Source organism: Tasmannia lanceolata, unplaced genomic scaffold (assembly GCF_043159265.1).
Source record: "Tasmannia lanceolata isolate RefF3 unplaced genomic scaffold, GAP_Taslan_0.1 ptg000003l, whole genome shotgun sequence".
NCBI classification, from domain to species: Eukaryota; Viridiplantae; Streptophyta; class Magnoliopsida; order Canellales; family Winteraceae; genus Tasmannia; species Tasmannia lanceolata.
In genome coordinates this window covers 31803697-31825227 of record NW_027518680.1, presented here as the reverse complement: position 1 = coordinate 31825227, position 21531 = coordinate 31803697, and the positions used below count along the sequence as shown (strand labels likewise).

The window sequence follows — 21531 nt, the reverse complement described above, 5'->3', positions numbered from 1 at the left end:
AAAGTAATAAAGAGTTTCCACTCGCATTTTCGTACGAAGTCCGTTTAAATGAAAGTGCGAAAAAATTCTGCTAGATGACACCGGATGGACGATCCGAGCATGTCGGAAAGCCGGATGACCGCCAGGGCTGTCATCGCGCGATTAATCTTCCCGAGTACCCCCGAATCAATATAAGAATCGCCACGATCTGACTGGCGGATCAAAAGTTATCGTCGAAACGATATTTGTGCACCAAGGGTAGCTCACGGCCAGTAAACACCTTCCGACCGGATTCATGACTCGCATCCACTAGTACACTCATCCGCTATAGCCTGTACGTCACTGAATCTAAACAAACCCCCGCTATAATTTGACCGCAAATGAAATGTCAGAACGAATTCCGTTTATCGAATCAAACGACACTATCACCCCGCCATAATAAAGACCGGACGTCTTTGAATTCACCATCCGGAAGAAAATAAAAAGATCCGAACCGAAACGTAGGAGGCGACGCACTAAACGTGCGTTTCAGTTCGCATCGATGTTCCAGAACCGAAAGATTGTTCGAAAAAAGTGGTAGATAGCCGAAAAAAGTGACAGGGGTGCAACACGAGGACTTCCCAGGAGGTCACCCATCCTAGTACTACTCTCGCCCAAGCACGCTTAACTTCGGAGTTCTGATGGGATCCAGTGCATTTGTGCTGGTATGATCGCACCCAGCATGCCTCTCCATTGTCAAAGTAATAAAGAGTTTCCACTCGCATTGTCGTACGAAGTCCGTTTAAATGAAAGTGCGAAAAAATCCTGCTAGATGACACCGGATGGACGATCCGAGCATGTCGGAAAGCCGGATGACCGCCAAGGCTGTCATCGCGCGATTAATCTTCCCGAGTACCCCCGAATCAATATAAGAATCGCCACGATCTGACGGGCGGATCAAAAGTTATCGTCGGAACGATATTTGTGCACCAAGGGTAGCTCACGGCCAGTAAACACCTTCCGACCGGATTCATGACTTTCATCCACTAGTACACTCATCCGCTATAGCTTGTACGTCACTGAATCTAAACAAACCCCCGCTATAATTTGACCGCAAATGAAATGTCAGAACGAATTCCGTTTATCGAATCAAACGACACTATCACCCCGCCATAATAAAGACCGGACGTATTTGAATTCACTATCCGGCAGAAAATAAAAAGATCCCAACCGAAACGTAGGAGGCGTCGCACTAAACGTGCGTTTCAGTTCGCATCGATGTTCCAGAACCGAAAGATTGTTCGAAAAAAGTGGTAGATAGCCGAAAAAAGTGACAGGGGTGCAACACGAGGACTTCCCAAGAGGTCACCCATCCTAGTACTACTCTCGCCCAAGCACGCTTAACTTCGGAGTTCTGATGGGATCCAGTGCATTTGTGCTGGTATGATCGCACCCAGCATGCCTCTCCATTGTCAAAGTAATAAAGAGTTTCCACTCGCATTGTCGTACGAAGTCCGTTTAAATGAAAGTGCGAAAAAATCCTGCTAGATGACACCGGATGGACGATCCGAGCATGTCGGAAAGCCGGATAACCGCCAGGGCTGTCATCGCGCAATGAATCTTCCCGAGTACCCCCGAATCAATATAAGAATCGCCACGATCTGACGGGCGGATCAAAAGTTATCGTCGGAACGATATTTGTGCACCAAGGGTAGCTCACGGCCAGTAAACACCTTCCGACCGGATTCATGACTCGCATCCACTAGTACACTCATCCGCTATAGCCTGTACGTCACTGAATCTGAACAAACCCCCCCTATAATTTGACCGCAAATGAAATGTCAGAACGAATTCCGTTTATCGAATCAAACGACACTATCACCCCGCCATAATAAAGACCGAACGTATTTGAATTCACCATCCGAAAGAAAATAAAAAGATCCGAACCGAAACGTAGGAGCCGACGCACTAAACGTGCGTTTCAGTTCGCATCGATGTTCCAGAACCGAAAGATTGTTCGAAAAAAGTGGTAGATAGCCGAAAAAAGTGACAGGGGTGCAACACGAGGACTTCCCAGGAGGTCACCCATCCTAGTACTACTCTCGCCCAAGCACGCTTAACTTCGGAGTTCTGATGGGATCCAGTGCATTTGTGCTGGTATGATCGCACCCAGCATGCCTCTCCATTGTCAAAGTAATAAAGAGTTTCCACTCGCATTGTCGTACGAAGTCCGTTTAAATGAAAGTGCGAAAAAATTCTGCTAGATGACACCGGATGGACGATCCGAGCATGTCGGAAAGCCGGATGACCGCCAGGGCTGTCATCGCGCGATTAATCTTCCCGAGTACCCCCGAATCAATATAAGAATCGCCACGATCTGACTGGCGGATCAAAAGTTATCGTCGAAACGATATTTGTGCACCAAGGGTAGCTCACGGCCAGTAAACACCTTCCGACCGGATTCATGACTCGCATCCACTAGTACACTCATCCGCTATAGCCTGTACGTCACTGAATCTAAACAAACCCCCGCTATAATTTGACCGCAAATGAAATGTCAGAACGAATTCCGTTTATCGAATCAAACGACACTATCACCGCGCCATAATAAAGACCGAACGTATTTGAATTCACCATCCGAAAGAAAATAAAAAGATCCGAACCGAAACGTAGGAGGCGACGCACTAAACGTGCGTTTCAGTTCGCATCGATGTTCCAGAACCGAAAGATTGTTCGAAAAAAGTGGTAGATAGCCGAAAAAAGTGACAGGGGTGCAACACGAGGACTTCCCAGGAGGTCACCCATCCTAGTACTACTCTCGCCCAAGCACGCTTAACTTCGGAGTTCTGATGGGATCCAGTGCATTTGTGCTGGTATGATCGCACCCAGCATGCCTCTCCATTGTTAAAGTAATAAAGAGTTTCCACTCGCATTGTCGTACGAAGTCCGTTTAAATGAAAGTGCGAAAAAATTCTGCTAGATGACACCGGATGGACGATCCGAGCATGTCGGAAAGCCGGATGACCGCCAGGGATGTCATCGCGCGATTAATCTTCCCGAGTACCCCCGAATCAATATAAGAATCGCCACGATCTGACGGGCGGATCAAAAGTTATCGTCGAAACGATATTTGTGCACCAAGGGTAGCTCACGGCCAGTAAACACCTTCCGACCGGATTCATGACTCGCATCCACTAGTACACTCATCCGCTATAGCCTATACGTCACTGAATCTAAACAAACCCCCGCTATAATTTGACCGCAAATGAAATGTCAGAACGAATTCCGTTTATCGAATCAAACGACACTATCACCCCGCCATAATAAAGACCGAACGTATTTGAATTCACCATCCGAAAGAAAATAAAAAGATCCGAACCGAAACGTAGGAGGCGACGCACTAAACGTGCGTTTTAGTTCGCATCGATGTTCCAGAACCGAAAGATTGTTCGAAAAAAGTGGTAGATAGCCGAAAAAAGTGACAGGGGTGCAACACGAGGACTTCCCAGGAGGTCACCCATCCTAGTACTACTCTCGCCCAAGCACGCTTAACTTCGGAGTTCTGATGGGATCCAGTGCATTTGTGCTGGTATGATCGCACCCAGCATGCCTCTCCATTGTCAAAGTAATAAAGAGTTTCCACTCGCATTGTCGTACGAAGTCCGTTTAAATGAAAGTGCGAAAAAATCCTGCTAGATGACACCGGATGGACGATCCGAGCATGTCGGAAAGCCGGATGACCGCCAGGGCTGTCATCGCGCGATTAATCTTCCCGAGTACCCCCGAATCAATATAAGAATCGCCACGATCTGACGGGCGGATCAAAAGTTATCGTCGGAACGATATTTGTGCACCAAGGGTAGCTCACGGCCAGTAAACACCTTCCGACCGGATTCATGACTTTCATCCACTAGTACACTCATCCGCTATAGCATGTACGTCACTGAATCTAAACAAACCCCCGCTATAATTTGACCGCAAATGAAATGTCAGAACGAATTCCGTTTATCGAATCAAACGACACTATCACCCCGCCATAATAAAGACCGGACGTATTTGAATTCACTATCCGGCAGAAAATAAAAAGATCCCAACCGAAACGTAGGAGGCGTCGCACTAAACGTGCGTTTCAGTTCGCATCGATGTTCCAGAACCGAAAGATTGTTCGAAAAAAGTGGTAGATAGCCGAAAAAAGTGACAGGGGTGCAACACGAGGACTTCCCAGGAGGTCACCCATCCTAGTACTACTCTCGCCCAAGCACGCTTAACTTCGGAGTTCTGATGGGATCCAGTGCATTTGTGCTGGTATGATCGCACCCAGCATGCCTCTCCATTGTCAAAGTAATAAAGAGTTTCCACTCGCATTGTCGTATGAAGTCCGTTTAAATGAAAGTGCGAAAAAATTCTGCTAGATGACACCGGATGGACGATCCGAGCATGTCGGAAAGCCGGATGACCGCCAGGGATGTCAACGCGCGATTAATCTTCCCGAGTACCCCCGAATCAATATAAGAATCGCCACGATCTGACGGGCGGATCAAAAGTTATCGTCGAAACGATATTTGTGCACCAAGGGTAGCTCACGGCCAGTAAACACCTTCCGACCGGATTCATGACTCGCATCCACTAGTACACTCATCCGCTATAGCCTGTACGTCACTGAATCTAAACAAACCCCCGCTATAATTTGACCGCAAATGAAATGTCAGAACGAATTCCTTTTATCGAATCAAACGACACTATCACCCCGCCATAATAAAGACCGGACGTCTTTGAATTCACCATCCGGAAGAAAATAAAAAGATCCGAACCGAAACGTAGGAGGCGACGCACTAAACGTGCGTTTCAGTTCGCATCGATGTTCCAGAACCGAAAGATTGTTCGAAAAAAGTGGTAGATAGCCGAAAAAAGTGACAGGGGTGCAACACGAGGACTTCCCAGGAGGTCACCCATCCTAGTACTACTCTCGCCCAAGCACGCTTAACTTCGGAGTTCTGATGGGATCCAGTGCATTTGTGCTGGTATGATCGCACCCAGCATGCCTCTCCATTGTCAAAGTAATAAAGAGTTTCCACTCGCATTGTCGTACGAAGTCCGTTTAAATGAAAGTGCGAAAAAATCCTACTAGATGACACCGGATGGACGATCCGAGCATGTCGGAAAGCCGGATGACCGCCAGGGCTGTCATCGCACGATTAATCTTCCCGAGTACCCCCGAATCAATATAAGAATCGCCACGATCTGACGGGCGGATCAAAAGTTATCGTCGGAACGATATTTGTGCACCAAGGTAGCTCACGGCCAGTAAACACCTTCCGACCGGATTCATGACTTTCATCCACTAGTACACTCATCCGCTATAGCTTGTACGTCACTGAATCTAAACAAACCCCCGCTATAATTTGACCGCAAATGAAATGTCAGAACGAATTCCGTTTATCGAATCAAACGACACTATCACCCCGCCATAATAAAGACCGGACGTCTTTGAATTCACCATCCGGAAGAAAATAAAAAGATCCGAACCGAAACGTAGGAGGCGACGCACTAAACGTGCGTTTCAGTTCGCATCGATGTTCCAGAACCGAAAGATTGTTCGAAAAAAGTGGTAGATAGCCGAAAAAAGTGACAGGGGTGCAACACGAGGACTTCCCAGGAGGTCACCCATCCTAGTACTACTCTCGCCCAAGCACGCTTAACTTCGGAGTTCTGATGGGATCCAGTGCATTTGTGCTGGTATGATCGCACCCAGCATGCCTCTCCATTGTCAAAGTAATAAAGAGTTTCCACTCGCATTGTCGTACGAAGTCCGTTTAAATGAAAGTGCGAAAAAATCCTGCTAGATGACACCGGATGGACGATCCGAGCATGTCGGAAAGCCGGATAACCGCCAGGGCTGTCATCGCGCGATGAATCTTCCCGAGTACCCCCGAATCAATATAAGAATCGCCACGATCTGACGGGCGGATCAAAAGTTATCGTCGGAACGATATTTGTGCACCAAGGGTAGCTCACGGCCAGTAAACACCTTCCGACCGGATTCATGACTCGCATCCACTAGTACACTCATCCGCTATAGCCTGTACGTCACTGAATCTGAACAAACCCCCGCTATAATTTGACCGCAAATGAAATGTCAGAACGAATTCCGTTTATCGAATCAAACGACACTATCACCCCGCCATAATAAAGACCGGACGTCTTTGAATTCACCATCCGGAAGAAAATAAAAAGATCCGAACCGAAACGTAGGAGGCGACGCACTAAACGTGCGTTTCAGTTCGCATCGATGTTCCAGAACCGAAAGATTGTTCGAAAAAAGTGGTAGATAGCCGAAAAAAGTGACAGGGGTGCAACACGAGGACTTCCCAGGAGGTCACCCATCCTAGTACTACTCTCGCCCAAGCACGCTTAACTTCGGAGTTCTGATGGGATTCAGTGCATTTGTGCTGGTATGATCGCACCCAGCATGCCTCTCCATTGTCAAAGTAATAAAGAGTTTACACTCGCATTGTCGTACGAAGTCCGTTTAAATGAAAGTGCGAAAAAATCCTGCTAGATGACACCGGATGGACGATCCGAGCATGTCGGAAAGCCGGATTCCCGCCAGGGCTGTCATCGCGCGATTAATCTTCCCGAGTACCCCCGAATCAATATAAGAATCGCCACGATCTGACGGGCGGATCAAAAGTTATCGTCGGAACGATATTTGTGCACCAAGGGTAGCTCACGGCCAGTAAACACCTTCCGACCGGATTCATGACTTTCATCCACTAGTACACTCATCCGCTATAGCATGTACGTCACTGAATCTAAACAAACCCCCGCTATAATTTGACCGCAAATGAAATGTCAGAACGAATTCCGTTTATCGAATCAAACGACACTATCACCCCGCCATAATAAAGACCGGACGTATTTGAATTCACTATCCGGCAGAAAATAAAAAGATCCCAACCGAAACGTAGGAGGCGTCGCACTAAACGTGCGTTTCAGTTCGCATCGATGTTCCAGAACCGAAAGATTGTTCGAAAAAAGTGGTAGATAGCCGAAAAAAGTGACAGGGGTGCAACACGAGGACTTCCCAGGAGGTCACCCATCCTAGTACTACTCTCGCCCAAGCACGCTTAACTTCGGAGTTCTGATGGGATCCAGTGCATTTGTGCTGGTATGATCGCACCCAGCATGCCTCTCCATTGTCAAAGTAATAAAGAGTTTCCACTCGCATTGTCGTATGAAGTCCGTTTAAATGAAAGTGCGAAAAAATTCTGCTAGATGACACCGGATGGACGATCCGAGCATGTCGGAAAGCCGGATGACCGCCAGGGATGTCAACGCGCGATTAATCTTCCCGAGTACCCCCGAATCAATATAAGAATCGCCACGATCTGACGGGCGGATCAAAAGTTATCGTCGAAACGATATTTGTGCACCAAGGGTAGCTCACGGCCAGTAAACACCTTCCGACCGGATTCATGACTCGCATCCACTAGTACACTCATCCGCTATAGCCTGTACGTCACTGAATCTAAACAAACCCCCGCTATAATTTGACCGCAAATGAAATGTCAGAACGAATTCCGTTTATCGAATCAAACGACACTATCACCCCGCCATAATAAAGACCGGACGTCTTTGAATTCACCATCCGGAAGAAAATAAAAAGATCCGAACCGAAACGTAGGAGGCGACGCACTAAACGTGCGTTTCAGTTCGCATCGATGTTCCAGAACCGAAAGATTGTTCGAAAAAAGTGGTAGATAGCCGAAAAAAGTGACAGGGGTGCAACACGAGGACTTCCCAGGAGGTCACCCATCCTAGTACTACTCTCGCCCAAGCACGCTTAACTTCGGAGTTCTGATGGGATCCAGTGCATTTGTGCTGGTATGATCGCACCCAGCATGCCTCTCCATTGTCAAAGTAATAAAGAGTTTCCACTCGCATTGTCGTACGAAGTCCGTTTAAATGAAAGTGCGAAAAAATCCTGCTAGATGACACCGGATGGACGATCCGAGCATGTCGGAAAGCCGGATAACCGCTAGGGCTGTCATCGCGCGATGAATCTTCCCGAGTACCCCCGAATCAATATAAGAATCGCCACGATCTGACGGGCGGATCAAAAGTTATCGTCGGAACGATATTTGTGCACCAAGGGTAGCTCACGGCCAGTAAACACCTTCCGACCGGATTCATGACTCGCATCCACTAGTACACTCATCCGCTATAGCCTGTACGTCACTGAATCTGAACAAACCCCCGCTATAATTTGACCGCAAATGAAATGTCAGAACGAATTCCGTTTATCGAATCAAACGACACTATCACCCCGCCATAATAAAGACCGGACGTCTTTGAATTCACCATCCGGAAGAAAATAAAAAGATCCGAACCGAAACGTAGGAGGCGACGCACTAAACGTGCGTTTCAGTTCGCATCGATGTTCCAGAACCGAAAGATTGTTCGAAAAAAGTGGTAGATAGCCGAAAAAAGTGACAGGGGTGCAACACGAGGACTTCCCAGGAGGTCACCCATCCTAGTACTACTCTCGCCCAAGCACGCTTAACTTCGGAGTTCTGATGGGATCCAGTGCATTTGTGCTGGTATGATCGCACCCAGCATGCCTCTCCATTGTCAAAGTAATAAAGAGTTTGCACTCACATTGTCGTACGAAGTCCGTTTAAATTAAAGTGCGAAAAAATTCTGCTAGATGACACCGGATGGACGATCCGAGCATGTCGGAAAGCCGGATTCCCGCCAGGGCTGTCATCGCGCGATTAATCTTCCCGAGTACCCCCGAATCAATATAAGAATCGCCACGATCTGACGGGCGGATCAAAAGTTATCGTCGAAACGATATTTGTGCACCAAGGGTAGCTCACGGCCAGTAAACACCTTCCGACCGGATTCATGACTCGCATCCACTAGTACACTCATCCGCTATAGCATGTACGTCACTGAATCTGAACAAACCCCCGCTATAATTTGACCGCAAAAGAAATGTCAGAACAAATTCCGTTTATCGAATCAAACGACACTATCACCCCGCCATAATAAAGACCGGACGTCTTTGAATTCACCATCCGGAAGAAAATAAAAAGATCCGTACCGAAACGTAGGAGGCGACGCACTAAACGTGCGTTTCAGTTCGCATCGATGTTCCAGAACCGAAAGATTGTTCGAAAAAAGTGGTAGATAGCCGAAAAAAGTGACAGGGGTGCAACACGAGGACTTCCCAGGAGGTCACCCATCCTAGTACTACTCTCGCCCAAGCACGCTTAACTTCGGAGTTCTGATGGGATCCAGTGCATTTGTGCTGGTATGATCGCACCCAGCATGCCTCTCCATTGTCAAAGTAATAAAGAGTTTCCACTCGCATTGTCGTACGAAGTCCGTTTAAATGAAAGTGCGAAAAAATCCTGCTAGATGACACCGGATGGACGATCCGAGCATGTCGGAAAGCCGGATGACCGCCAGGGCTGTCATCGCGCGATTAATCTTCCCGAGTACCCTCGAATCAATATAAGAATCGCCACGATCTGACGGGCGGATCAAAAGTTATCGTCGGAACGATATTTGTGCACCAAGGGTAGCTCACGGCCAGTAAACACCTTCCGACCGGATTCATGACTCGCATCCACTAGTACACTCATCCGCTATAGCCTGTACGTCACTGAATCTAAACAAACCCCCGCTATAATTTGACCGCAAATGAAATGTCAGAACGAATTCCGTTTATCGAATCAAACAACACTATCACCCCGCCATAATAAAGACCGGACGTCTTCGAATTCACCATCCGGAAGAAAATAAAAAGATCCGAACCGAAACCTAGGAGGCGACGCACTAAACGTGCGTTTCAGTTCGCATCGATATTCCAGAACCGAAAGATTGTTCGAAAAAAGTGGTAGATAGCCGAAAAAAGTGACAGGGGTGCAACACGAGGACTTCCCAGGAGGTCACCCATCCTAGTACTACTCTCGCCCAAGCACGCTTAACTTTGGATTTCTGATGGGATCCAGTGCATTTGTGCTGGTATGATCGCACCCAGCATGCCTCTCCATTGTCAAAGTAATAAAGAGTTTCCACTCGCATTGTCGTACGAAGTCCGTTTAAATGAAAGTGCGAAAAAATCCTGCTAGATGACACCGGATGGACGATCCGAGCATGTCGGAAAGCCGGATGACCGCCAAGGCTGTCAACGCGCGATGAATCTTCCCGATTACCCCCGAATCAATATAAGAATCGCCACGATCTGACGGGCGGATCAAAAGTTATCGTCGGAACGATATTTGTGCACCAAGGGTAGCTCACGGCCAGTAAACACCTTCCGACCGGATTCATGACTCGCATCCACTAGTACACTCATCCGCTATAGCCTGTACGTCACTGAATCTAAACAAACCCCCGCTATAATTTGACCGCAAATGAAATGTCAGAACGAATTCCGTTTATCGAATCAAACGACACTATCACCCCGTCATAATAAAGACCGGACGTCTTCGAATTCACCATCCGGAAGAAAATAAAAAGATCCGAACCGAAACCTAGGAGGCGACGCACTAAACATGCGTTTCAGTTCGCATCGATATTTCAGAACCGAAAGATTTTTCGAAAAAAGTGGTAGATGGCCGAAAAAAGTGACAGGGGTGCAACACGAGGACTTCCCAGGATGTCACCCATCCTAGTACTACTCTCGCCCAAGCACGCTTAACTTCGGAGTTCTGATGGGATCCAGTGCATTTGTGCTGGTATGATCGCACCAAGCATGCCTCTCCATTGTCAAAGTAATAAAGAGTTTCCACTCGCATTGTCGTACGAAGTCCGTTTAAATGAAAGTGCGAAAAAATCCTGCTAGATGACACCGGATGGACGATCCGAGCATGTCGGGAAGCCGGATGACCGCCAGAGCTGTCATCGCGCGATGAATCTTCCCGATTACCCCCGAATCAATATAAGAATCGCCACGATCTGACGGGCGGATCAAAAGTTATCGTCGGAACGATATTTGTGCACCAAGGGTAGCTCACGGCCAGTAAACACCTTCCGACCGGATTCATGACTCGCATCCACTAGTACACTCATCCGCTATAGCCTGTACGTCACTGAATCTAAACAAACCCCCGCTATAATTTGACCGCAAATGAAATGTCAGAACGAATTCCGTTTATCGAATCAAACGACACTATCACCCCGCCATAATAAAGACCGGACATCTTCGAATTCACCATCCGGAAGAAAATAAAAAGATCCGAACCGAAACCTAGGAGGCGACGCACTAAACGTGCGTTTCAGTTCGCATCGATATTTCAGAACCGAAAGATTTTTCGAAAAAAGTGGTAGATAGCCGAAAAAAGTGACAGGGGTGCAACACGAGGACTTCCCAGGAGGTCACCCATCCTAGTACTACTCTCGCCCAAGCACGCTTAACTTCGGAGTTCTGATGGGATCCAGTGCATTTGTGCTGGTATGATCGCACCCTGCATGCCTATCCATTGTCAAAGTAATAAAGAGTTTCCACTCGCATTGTCGTACGAAGTCCGTTTAAATGAAAGTGCGAAAAAATCCTGCTAGATGACACCGGATGGACGATCCGAGAATGTCGGAAAGCCGGATGACCGCCAAGGCTGTCATCGCGCGATTAATCTTCCCGAGTACCCCCGAATCAATATAAGAATCGCCACGATCTGACGGGCGGATCAAAAGTTATCGTCGGAACGATATTTGTGCACCAAGGGTAGCTCACGGCCAGTAAACACCTTCCGACCGGATTCATGACTCGCATCCACTAGTACACTCATCCGCTATAGCCTGTACGTCACTGAATCTAAACAAACCCCCGCTATAATTTGACCGCAAATGAAATGTCAGAACGAATTCCGTTTATCGAATCAAACGACACTATCACCCCGCCATAATAAAGACCGGACATCTTCGAATTCACCATCCGGAAGAAAATAAAAAGATCCGAACCGAAACCTAGGAGGCGACGCACTAAACGTGCGTTTCAGTTCGCATCGATATTTCAGAACCGAAAGATTTTTCGAAAAAAGTGGTAGATAGCCGAAAAAAGTGACAGGGGTGCAACACGAGGACTTCCCAGGAGGTCACCCATCCTAGTACTACTCTCGCCCAAGCACGCTTAACTTCGAAGTTCTGATGGGATCCAGTGCATTTGTGCTGGTATGATCGCACCCTGCATGCCTATCCATTGTCAAAGTAATAAAGAGTTTCGACTCGCATTGTCGTACGAAGTCCGTTTAAATGAAAGTGCGAAAAAATCCTGCTAGATGCCATCGGATGGACGATCCGAGCATGTCGGGAAGCCGGATGACCGCCAGGGCTGTCATCGCGCGATGAATCTTCCCGATTACCCCCGAATCAATATAAGAATCGCCACGATCTGACGGGCGGATCAAAAGTTATCGTCGGAACGATATTTGTGCACCAAGGGTAGCTCACGGCCAGTAAACACCTTCCGACCGGATTCATGACTCGCATCCACTAGTACACTCATCCGCTATAGCCTGTACGTCACTGAATCTAAACAAACCCCCGCTATAATTTGACCGCAAATGAAATGTCAGAACGAATTCCGTTTATCGAATCAAACGACACTATCACCCCGCCATAATAAAGACCGGACGTCTTTGAATTCACCATCCGGAAGAAAATAAAAAGATCCGTACCGAAACGTAGGAGGCGTCGCAATAAACGTGCGTTTCAGTTCGCATCGATGTTCCAGAACCGAAAGATTGTTCGAAAAAAGTGGTAGATAGCCGAAAAAAGTGACAGGGGTGCAACACGGGGACTTCCCAGGAGGTCACCCATCCTAGTACTACTCTCGCCCAAGCACGCTTAACTTCGGAGTTCTGATGGGATCCAGTGCATTTGTGCTGGTATGATCGGACCCAGCATGCTTCTCCATTGTCAAAGTAATAAAGAGTTTCCACTCGCATTGTCGTACGAAGTCCGTTTAAATGAAAGTGCGAAAAAATCCTGCTAGATGACATCGGATGGACGATCCGAGCATGTCGGGAAGCCGGATGACCGCCAAGGCCGTCAACGCGCGATGAATCTTCCCGATTACCCCCGAATCAATATAAGAATCGCCACGATCTGACGGGCGGATCAAAAGTTATCGTCGGAACGATATTTGTGCACCAAGGGTAGCTCACGGCCAGTAAACACCTTCCGACCGGATTCATGACTCGCATCCACTAGTACACTCATCCGCTATAGCCTGTACGTCACTGAATCTAAACAAACCCCCGCTATAATTTGACCGCAAATGAAATGTCAGAACGAATTCCGTTTATCGAATCAAACGACACTATCACCCCGCCATAATAAAGACCGGACGTCTTCGAATTCACCATCCGGAAGAAAATAAAAAGATCCGAACCGAAACCTAGGAGGCGACGCACTAAACGTGCGTTTCAGTTCGCATCGATATTTCAGAACCGAAAGATTTTTCGAAAAAAGTGGTAGATGGCCGAAAAAAGTGACAGGGGTGCAACACGAGGACTTCCCAGGAGGTCACCCATCCTAGTACTACTCTCGCCCAAGCACGCTTAACTTCGGAGTTCTGATGGGATCCAGTGCATTTGTGCTGGTATGATCGCACCCAGCATGCCTCTCCATTGTCAAAGTAATAAAGAGTTTCCACTCGCATTGTCGTACGAAGTCCGTTTAAATGAAAGTGCGAAAAAATCCTGCTAGATGACATCGGATGGACGATCCGAGCATGTCGGGAAGCCGGATGACCGCCAGGGCTGTCATCGCGCGATGAGTCTTCCCGATTACCCCCGAATCAATAGAAGAATCGCCACGATCTGACGGGCGGATCAAAAGTTATCGTCGGAACGATATTTGTGCACCAAGGGTAGCTCACGGCCAGTAAACACCTTCCGACCGGATTCATGACTCGCATCCACTAGTACACTCATCCGCTATAGCCTGTACGTCACTGAATCTAAACAAACCCCCGCTATAATTTGACCGCAAATGAAATGTCAGAACGAATTCCGTTTATCGAATCAAACGACACTATCACCCCGCCATAATAAAGACCGGACGTATTTGAATTCACTATCCGGCAGAAAATAAAAAGATCCCAACCGAAACGTAGGAGGCGTCGCACTAAACGTGCGTTTCAGTTCGCATCGATGTTCCAGAACCGAAAGATTGTTCGAAAAAAGTGGTAGATAGCCGAAAAAAGTGACAGGGGTGCAACACGAGGACTTCCCAGGAGGTCACCCATCCTAGTACTACTCTCGCCCAAGCACGCTTAACTTCGGAGTTCTGATGGGATCCAGTGCATTTGTGCTGGTATGATCGCACCCAGCATGCCTCTCCATTGTCAAAGTAATAAAGAGTTTCCACTCGCATTGTCGTACGAAGTCCGTTTAAATGAAAGTGCGAAAAAATCCTGCTAGATGACACCGGATGGACGATCCGAGCATGTCGGAAAGCCGGATGACCGCCAGGGCTGTCATCGCGCGATTAATCTTCCCGAGTACCCCCGAATCAATATAAGAATCGCCACGATCTGACGGGCGGATCAAAAGTTATCGTCGAAACGATATTTGTGCACCAAGGGTAGCTCACGGCCAGTAAACACCTTCCGACCGGATTCATGACTCGCATCCACTAGTACACTCATCCGCTATAGCCTGTACGTCACTGAATCTGAACAAACCCCCGCTATAATTTGACCGCAAATGAAATGTCAGAACGAATTCCGTTTATCGAATCAAACGACACTATCACCCCGCCATAATAAAGACCGGACGTCTTTGAATTCACCATCCGGAAGAAAATAAAAAGATCCGTACCGAAACGTAGGAGGCGACGCACTAAACGTGCGTTTCAGGTCGCATCGATGTTCCAGAACCGAAAGATTGTTCGAAAAAAGTGACAGGGGTGCAACACGAGGACTTCCCAGGAGGTCACCCATCCTAGTACTACTCTCGCCCAAGCACGCTTAACTTCGGAGTTCTGATGGGATCCAGTGCATTTGTGCTGGTATGATCGCACCCAGCATGCCTCTCCATTGTCAAAGTAATAAAGAGTTTCCACTCGCATTGTCGTACGAAGTCCGTTTAAATGAAAGTGCGAAAAAATCCTGCTAGATGACACCGGATGGACGATCCGAGCATGTCGGAAAGCCGGATGACTGCCAGGGCTGTCATCGCGCGAATAATCTTCCCGAGTACCCCCGAATCAATATAAGAATCGCCACAATCTGACGGGCGGATCAAAAGTTATCGTCGAAACGATATTTGTGCACCAAGGGTAGCTCACGGCCAGTAAACACCTTCCGACCGGATTCATGACTCGCATCCACTAGTACACTCATCCGCTATAGCCTGTACATCACTGAATCTGAACAAACCCCCGCTATAATTTGACCGCAAATGAAATGTCAGAACGAATTCCGTTTATCGAATCAAACGACACTATCACCCCGCCATAATAAAGACCGGACGTCTTTGAATTCACCATCCGGAAGAAAATAAAAAGATCCGTACCGAAACGTAGGAGGCGACGCACTAAACGTGCGTTTCAGGTCGTATCGATGTTCCAGAACCGAAAGATTGTTCGGAAAAAGTGACAGGGGTGCAACACGAGGACTTCCCAGGAGGTCACCCATCCTAGTACTACTCTCGCCCAAGCACGCTTAACTTCGGAGTTCTGATGGGATCCAGTGCATTTGTGCTGGTATGATCGCACCCAGCATGCCTCTCCATTGTCAAAGTAATAAAGAGTTTCCACTCGCATTGTCGTACGAAGTCCGTTTAAATGAAAGTGCGAAAAAATCCTGCTAGATGACACCGGATGGACGATCCGAGCATGTCGGAAAGCCGGATGACCGCCAAGGCTGTCATTGCGCGATTAATCTTCCCGAGTACCCCCGAATCAATATAAGAATCGCCACGATCTGACGGGCGGATCAAAAGTTATCGTCGGAACGATATTTGTGCACCAAGGGTAGCTCACGGCCAGTAAACACCTTCCGACCGGATTCATGACTTTCATCCACTAGTACACTCATCCGCTATAGCTTGTACGTCACTGAATCTAAACAAACCCCCGCTATAATTTGACCGCAAATGAAATGTCAGAACGAATTCCGTTTATCGAATCAAACGACACTATCACCCCGCCATAATAAAGACCGGACGTATTTGAATTCACTATCCGGCAGAAAATAAAAAGATCCCAACCGAAACGTAGGAGGCGTCGCACTAAACGTGCGTTTCAGTTCGCATCGATGTTCCAGAACCGAAAGATTGTTCGAAAAAAGTGGTAGATAGCCGAAAAAAGTGACAGGGGTGCAACATGAGGACTTCCCAGGAGGTCACCCATCCTAGTACTACTCTCGCCCAAGCACGCTTAACTTCGGAGTTCTGATGGGATCCAGTGCATTTGTGCTGGTATGATCGCACCAAGCATGCCTCTCCATTGTCAAAGTAATAAAGAGTTTCCACTCGCATTGTCGTACGAAGTCCGTTTAAATGAAAGTGCGAAAAAATCCTGCTAGATGACACCGGATGGACGATCCGAGCATGTCGGGAAGCCGGATGACCGCTAGAGCTGTCATCGCGCGATGAATCTTCCCGATTACCCCCGAATCAATATAAGAATCGCCACGATCTGACGGGCGGATCAAAAGTTATCGTCGGAACGATATTTGTGCACCAAGGGTAGCTCACGGCCAGTAAACACCTTCCGACCGGATTCATGACTCGCATCCACTAGTACACTCATCCGCTATAGCCTGTACGTCACTGAATCTAAACAAACCCCCGCTATAATTTGACCGCAAATGAAATGTCAGAACGAATTCCGTTTATCGAATCAAACGACACTATCACCCCGCCATAATAAAGACCGGACGTATTTGAATTCACTATCCGGCAGAAAATAAAAAGATCCCAACCGAAACGTAGGAGGCGTCGCACTAAACGTGCGTTTCAGTTCGCATCGATGTTCCAGAACCGAAAGATTGTTCGAAAAAAGTGGTAGATAGCCGAAAAAAGTGACAGGGGTGCAACACGAGGACTTTCCAGGAGGTCACCCATCCTAGTACTACTCTCGCCCAAGCACGCTTAACTTCGGAGTTCTGATGGGATCCAGTGCATTTGTGCTGGTATGATCGCACCCAGCATGCCTCTCCATTGTCAAAGTAATAAAGAGTTTCCACTCGCATTGTCGTACGAAGTCCGTTTAAATGAAAGTGCGAAAAAATCCTGCTAGATGACACCGGATGGACGATCCGAGCATGTCGGAAAGCCGGATGACCGCCAAGGCTGTCATTGCGCGATTAATCTTCCCGAGTACCCCCGAATCAATATAAGAATCGCCACGATCTGACGGGCGGATCAAAAGTTATCGTCGGAACGATATTTGTGCACCAAGGGTAGCTCACGGCCAGTAAACACCTTCCGACCGGATTCATGACTTTCATCCACTAGTACACTCATCCGCTATAGCTTGTACGTCACTGAATCTAAACAAACCCCCGCTATAATTTGACCGCAAATGAAATGTCAGAACGAATTCCGTTTATCGAATCAAACGACACTATCACCCCGCCATAATAAAGACCGGACGTATTTGAATTCACTATCCGGCAGAAAATAAAAAGATCCCAACCGAAACGTAGGAGGCGTCGCACTAAACGTGCGTTTCAGTTCGCATCGATGTTCCAGAACCGAAAGATTGTTCGAAAAAAGTGGTAGATAGCCGAAAAAAGTGACAGGGGTGCAACATGAGGACTTCCCAGGAGGTCACCCATCCTAGTACTACTCTCGCCCAAGCACGCTTAACTTCGGAGTTCTGATGGGATCCAGTGCATTTGTGCTGGTATGATCGCACCAAGCATGCCTCTCCATTGTCAAAGTAATAAAGAGTTTCCACTCGCATTGTCGTACGAAGTCCGTTTAAATGAAAGTGCGAAAAAATCCTGCTAGATGACACCGGATGGACGATCCGAGCATGTCGGGAAGCCGGATGACCGCTAGAGCTGTCATCGCGCGATGAATCTTCCCGATTACCCCCGAATCAATATAAGAATCGCCACGATCTGACGGGCGGATCAAAAGTTATCGTCGGAACGATATTTGTGCACCAAGGGTAGCTCACGGCCAGTAAACACCTTCCGACCGGATTCATGACTCGCATCCACTAGTACACTCATCCGCTATAGCCTGTACGTCACTGAATCTAAACAAACCCCCGCTATAATTTGACCGCAAATGAAATGTCAGAACGAATTCCGTTTATCGAATCAAACGACACTATCACCCCGCCATAATAAAGACCGGACGTATTTGAATTCACTATCCGGCAGAAAATAAAAAGATCCCAACCGAAACGTAGGAGGCGTCGCACTAAACGTGCGTTTCAGTTCGCATCGATGTTCCAGAACCGAAAGATTGTTCGAAAAAAGTGGTAGATAGCCGAAAAAAGTGACAGGGGTGCAACACGAGGACTTTCCAGGAGGTCACCCATCCTAGTACTACTCTCGCCCAAGCACGCTTAACTTCGGAGTTCTGATGGGATCCAGTGCATTTGTGCTGGTATGATCGCACCCAGCATGCCTCTCCATTGTCAAAGTAATAAAGAGTTTCCACTCGCATTGTCGTACGAAGTCCGTTTAAATGAAAGTGCGAAAAAATCCTGCTAGATGACACCGGATGGACGATCCGAGCATGTCGGAAAGCCGGATGACCGCCAGGGCTGTCATCGCGCGATTAATCTTCCCGAGTACCCCCGAATCAATATAAGAATCGCCACGATCTGACGGGCGGATCAAAAGTTATCGTCGAAACGATATTTGTGCACCAAGGGTAGCTCACGGCCAGTAAACACCTTCCGACCGGATTCATGACTCGCATCCACTAGTACACTCATCCGCTATAGCCTGTACGTCACTGAATCTGAACAAACCCCCGCTATAATTTGACCGCAAATGAAATGTCAGAACGAATTCCGTTTATCGAATCAAACGACACTATCACCCCGCCATAATAAAGACCGGACGTCTTTGAATTCACCATCCGGAAGAAAATAAAAAGATCCGTACCGAAACGTAGGAGGCGACGCACTAAACGTGCGTTTCAGGTCGCATCGATGTTCCAGAACCGAAAGATTGTTCGAAAAAAGTGACAGGGGTGCAACACGAGGACTTCCCAGGAGGTCACCCATCCTAGTACTACTCTCGCCCAAGCACGCTTAACTTCGGAGTTCTGATGGGATCCAGTGCATTTGTGCTGGTATGATCGCACCCAGCATGCCTCTCCATTGTCAAAGTAATAAAGAGTTTCCACTCGCATTGTCGTACGAAGTCCGTTTAAATGAAAGTGCGAAAAAATCCTGCTAGATGACACCGGATGGACGATCCGAGCATGTCGGAAAGCCGGATGACTGCCAGGGCTGTCATCGCGCGAATAATCTTCCCGAGTACCCCCGAATCAATATAAGAATCGCCACAATCTGACGGGCGGATCAAAAGTTATCGTCGAAACGATATTTGTGCACCAAGGGTAGCTCACGGCCAGTAAACACCTTCCGACCGGATTCATGACTCGCATCCACTAGTACACTCATCCGCTATAGCCTGTACGTCACTGAATCTGAACAAACCCCCGCTATAATTTGACCGCAAATGAAATGTCAGAACGAATTCCGTTTATCGAATCAAACGACACTATCACCCCGCCATAATAAAGACCGGACGTCTTTGAATTCACCATCCGGAAGAAAATAAAAAGATCCGTACCGAAACGTAGGAGGCGACGCACTAAACGTGCGTTTCAGGTCGTATCGATGTTCCAGAACCGAAAGATTGTTCGAAAAAAGTGACAGGGGTGCAACACGAGGACTTCCCAGGAGGTCACCCATCCTAGTACTACTCTCGCCCAAGCACGCTTAACTTCGGAGTTCTGATGGGATCCAGTGCATTTGTGCTGGTATGATCGCACCCAGCATGCCTCTCCATTGTCAAAGTAATAAAGAGTTTCCACTCGCATTGTCGTACGAAGTCCGTTTAAATGAAAGTGCGAAAAAATCCTGCTAGATGACACCGGATGGACGATCCGAGCATGTCGGAAAGCCGGATGACTGCCAAGGCTGTCATCGCGCGATTAATCTTCCCGAGTACCCCCGAATCAATATAAGAATCGCCACGATCTGACGGGCGGATCAAAAGTTATCGTCGGAACGATATTTGTGCACTAAGGGTAGCTCACGGCCAGTAAACACCTTCCGACCGGATTCATGACTTTCATCCACTAGTACACTCATCCGCTATAGCTTGTACGTCACTGAATCTAAACAAACCCCCGCTATAATTTGACCGCAAATGAAATGTCAGAACGAATTCCGTTTATCGAATCAAACGACACTATCACCCCGCCATAATAAAGACCGGACGTATTTGAATTCACTATCCGGCAGAAAATAAAAAGATCCCAACCGAAACGTAGGAGGCGTCGCACTAAACGTGCGTTTCAGTTCGCATCGATGTTCCAGAACCGAAAGATTGTTCGAAAAAAGTGGTAGATAGCCGAAAAAAGTGACAGGGGTGCAACATGAGGACTTCCCAGGAGGTCACCCATCCTAGTACTACTCTCGCCCAAGCACGCTTAACTTCGGAGTTCTGATGGGATCCAGTGCATTTGTGCTGGTATGATCGCACCAAGCATGCCTCTCCATTGTCAAAGTAATAAAGAGTTTCCGCTCGCATTGTCGTACGAAGTCCGTTTAAATGAAAGTGCGAAAAAATCCTGCTAGATGACACCGGATGGACGATCCGAGCATGTCGGGAAGCCGGATGACCGCTAGAGCTGTCATCGCGCGATGAATCTTCCCGATTACCCCCGAATCAATATAAGAATCGCCACGATCTGACGGGCGGATCAAAAGTTATCGTCGGAACGATATTTGTGCACCAAGGGTAGCTCACGGCCAGTAAACACCTTCCGACCGGATTCATGACTCGCATCCACTAGTACACTCATCCGCTATAGCCTGTACGTCACTGAATCTAAACAAACCCCCGCTATAATTTGACCGCAAATGAAATGTCAGAACGAATTCCGTTTATCGAATCAAACGACACTATCACCCCGCCATAATAAAGACCGGACGTATTTGAATTCACTATCCGGCAGAAAATAAAAAGATCCCAACCGAAACGTAGGAGGCGTCGCACTAAACGTGCGTTTCAGTTCGCATCGATGTTCCAGAACCGAAAGATTGTTCGAAAAAAGTGGTAGATAGCCGAAAAAAGTGACAGGGGTGCAACACGAGGACTTCCCAGGAGGTCACCCATCCTAGTACTACTCTCGCCCAAGCACGCTTAACTTCGGAGTTCTGATGGGATTCAGTGCATTTGTGCTGGTATGATCGCACCCAGCATGCCTCTCCATTGTCAAAGTAATAAAGAGTTTCCACTCGCATTGTCGTATGAAGTCCGTTTAAATGAAAGTGCGAAAAAATTCTGCTAGATGACACCGGATGGACGATCCGAGCATGTCGGAAAGCCGGATGACCGCCAGGGATGTC

General features: G+C 47.7%; 30 non-coding genes across 30 annotated transcripts; all 30 read right to left on the bottom strand.

The window, feature by feature from the left end:
• Positions 1–578: 578 nt before the first annotated feature.
• On the bottom strand, positions 579–697 carry LOC143872650 (5S ribosomal RNA). Its single transcript, XR_013247390.1, has one exon. It is a non-coding gene; the product is annotated as a 5S ribosomal RNA (ribosomal RNA).
• A 597-nt stretch (positions 698–1294) lies between these two features.
• Positions 1295–1413, bottom strand: LOC143873018 (5S ribosomal RNA). The gene has a single exon (XR_013247741.1). It is a non-coding gene; the product is annotated as a 5S ribosomal RNA (ribosomal RNA).
• Positions 1414–2010: 597 nt separating this feature from the next.
• LOC143872649 (5S ribosomal RNA) lies at positions 2011–2129 on the bottom strand. The gene has a single exon (XR_013247389.1). It is a non-coding gene; the product is annotated as a 5S ribosomal RNA (ribosomal RNA).
• Positions 2130–2726: 597 nt separating this feature from the next.
• LOC143872648 (5S ribosomal RNA) lies at positions 2727–2845 on the bottom strand. Its single transcript, XR_013247388.1, has one exon. It is a non-coding gene; the product is annotated as a 5S ribosomal RNA (ribosomal RNA).
• Positions 2846–3442: 597 nt separating this feature from the next.
• Positions 3443–3561, bottom strand: LOC143872647 (5S ribosomal RNA). The gene has a single exon (XR_013247387.1). It is a non-coding gene; the product is annotated as a 5S ribosomal RNA (ribosomal RNA).
• Positions 3562–4158: 597 nt separating this feature from the next.
• Positions 4159–4277, bottom strand: LOC143872646 (5S ribosomal RNA). Its single transcript, XR_013247386.1, has one exon. It is a non-coding gene; the product is annotated as a 5S ribosomal RNA (ribosomal RNA).
• Positions 4278–4874: 597 nt separating this feature from the next.
• Positions 4875–4993, bottom strand: LOC143872645 (5S ribosomal RNA). The gene has a single exon (XR_013247385.1). It is a non-coding gene; the product is annotated as a 5S ribosomal RNA (ribosomal RNA).
• A 596-nt stretch (positions 4994–5589) lies between these two features.
• On the bottom strand, positions 5590–5708 carry LOC143872644 (5S ribosomal RNA). The gene has a single exon (XR_013247384.1). It is a non-coding gene; the product is annotated as a 5S ribosomal RNA (ribosomal RNA).
• Positions 5709–6305: 597 nt separating this feature from the next.
• On the bottom strand, positions 6306–6424 carry LOC143874146 (5S ribosomal RNA). Its single transcript, XR_013248836.1, has one exon. It is a non-coding gene; the product is annotated as a 5S ribosomal RNA (ribosomal RNA).
• Positions 6425–7021: 597 nt separating this feature from the next.
• On the bottom strand, positions 7022–7140 carry LOC143872643 (5S ribosomal RNA). The gene has a single exon (XR_013247383.1). It is a non-coding gene; the product is annotated as a 5S ribosomal RNA (ribosomal RNA).
• Positions 7141–7737: 597 nt separating this feature from the next.
• On the bottom strand, positions 7738–7856 carry LOC143872641 (5S ribosomal RNA). Its single transcript, XR_013247381.1, has one exon. It is a non-coding gene; the product is annotated as a 5S ribosomal RNA (ribosomal RNA).
• A 597-nt stretch (positions 7857–8453) lies between these two features.
• LOC143872640 (5S ribosomal RNA) lies at positions 8454–8572 on the bottom strand. The gene has a single exon (XR_013247380.1). It is a non-coding gene; the product is annotated as a 5S ribosomal RNA (ribosomal RNA).
• Positions 8573–9169: 597 nt separating this feature from the next.
• Positions 9170–9288, bottom strand: LOC143872639 (5S ribosomal RNA). Its single transcript, XR_013247379.1, has one exon. It is a non-coding gene; the product is annotated as a 5S ribosomal RNA (ribosomal RNA).
• A 597-nt stretch (positions 9289–9885) lies between these two features.
• On the bottom strand, positions 9886–10004 carry LOC143873639 (5S ribosomal RNA). Its single transcript, XR_013248341.1, has one exon. It is a non-coding gene; the product is annotated as a 5S ribosomal RNA (ribosomal RNA).
• A 597-nt stretch (positions 10005–10601) lies between these two features.
• On the bottom strand, positions 10602–10720 carry LOC143874797 (5S ribosomal RNA). Its single transcript, XR_013249467.1, has one exon. It is a non-coding gene; the product is annotated as a 5S ribosomal RNA (ribosomal RNA).
• A 597-nt stretch (positions 10721–11317) lies between these two features.
• LOC143872638 (5S ribosomal RNA) lies at positions 11318–11436 on the bottom strand. The gene has a single exon (XR_013247378.1). It is a non-coding gene; the product is annotated as a 5S ribosomal RNA (ribosomal RNA).
• A 597-nt stretch (positions 11437–12033) lies between these two features.
• Positions 12034–12152, bottom strand: LOC143873615 (5S ribosomal RNA). The gene has a single exon (XR_013248318.1). It is a non-coding gene; the product is annotated as a 5S ribosomal RNA (ribosomal RNA).
• Positions 12153–12749: 597 nt separating this feature from the next.
• On the bottom strand, positions 12750–12868 carry LOC143874464 (5S ribosomal RNA). The gene has a single exon (XR_013249144.1). It is a non-coding gene; the product is annotated as a 5S ribosomal RNA (ribosomal RNA).
• A 597-nt stretch (positions 12869–13465) lies between these two features.
• On the bottom strand, positions 13466–13584 carry LOC143872636 (5S ribosomal RNA). Its single transcript, XR_013247377.1, has one exon. It is a non-coding gene; the product is annotated as a 5S ribosomal RNA (ribosomal RNA).
• Positions 13585–14181: 597 nt separating this feature from the next.
• On the bottom strand, positions 14182–14300 carry LOC143872635 (5S ribosomal RNA). Its single transcript, XR_013247376.1, has one exon. It is a non-coding gene; the product is annotated as a 5S ribosomal RNA (ribosomal RNA).
• Positions 14301–14877: 577 nt separating this feature from the next.
• LOC143872634 (5S ribosomal RNA) lies at positions 14878–14996 on the bottom strand. Its single transcript, XR_013247375.1, has one exon. It is a non-coding gene; the product is annotated as a 5S ribosomal RNA (ribosomal RNA).
• Positions 14997–15573: 577 nt separating this feature from the next.
• Positions 15574–15692, bottom strand: LOC143872633 (5S ribosomal RNA). Its single transcript, XR_013247374.1, has one exon. It is a non-coding gene; the product is annotated as a 5S ribosomal RNA (ribosomal RNA).
• A 597-nt stretch (positions 15693–16289) lies between these two features.
• On the bottom strand, positions 16290–16408 carry LOC143874635 (5S ribosomal RNA). Its single transcript, XR_013249308.1, has one exon. It is a non-coding gene; the product is annotated as a 5S ribosomal RNA (ribosomal RNA).
• A 597-nt stretch (positions 16409–17005) lies between these two features.
• LOC143873809 (5S ribosomal RNA) lies at positions 17006–17124 on the bottom strand. Its single transcript, XR_013248507.1, has one exon. It is a non-coding gene; the product is annotated as a 5S ribosomal RNA (ribosomal RNA).
• A 597-nt stretch (positions 17125–17721) lies between these two features.
• LOC143874634 (5S ribosomal RNA) lies at positions 17722–17840 on the bottom strand. Its single transcript, XR_013249307.1, has one exon. It is a non-coding gene; the product is annotated as a 5S ribosomal RNA (ribosomal RNA).
• A 597-nt stretch (positions 17841–18437) lies between these two features.
• On the bottom strand, positions 18438–18556 carry LOC143873808 (5S ribosomal RNA). The gene has a single exon (XR_013248506.1). It is a non-coding gene; the product is annotated as a 5S ribosomal RNA (ribosomal RNA).
• Positions 18557–19133: 577 nt separating this feature from the next.
• On the bottom strand, positions 19134–19252 carry LOC143872632 (5S ribosomal RNA). Its single transcript, XR_013247373.1, has one exon. It is a non-coding gene; the product is annotated as a 5S ribosomal RNA (ribosomal RNA).
• Positions 19253–19829: 577 nt separating this feature from the next.
• Positions 19830–19948, bottom strand: LOC143872631 (5S ribosomal RNA). The gene has a single exon (XR_013247371.1). It is a non-coding gene; the product is annotated as a 5S ribosomal RNA (ribosomal RNA).
• A 597-nt stretch (positions 19949–20545) lies between these two features.
• Positions 20546–20664, bottom strand: LOC143874633 (5S ribosomal RNA). Its single transcript, XR_013249306.1, has one exon. It is a non-coding gene; the product is annotated as a 5S ribosomal RNA (ribosomal RNA).
• A 597-nt stretch (positions 20665–21261) lies between these two features.
• LOC143874144 (5S ribosomal RNA) lies at positions 21262–21380 on the bottom strand. Its single transcript, XR_013248834.1, has one exon. It is a non-coding gene; the product is annotated as a 5S ribosomal RNA (ribosomal RNA).
• Between the last annotated feature and the right edge of the window lie 151 nt (positions 21381–21531).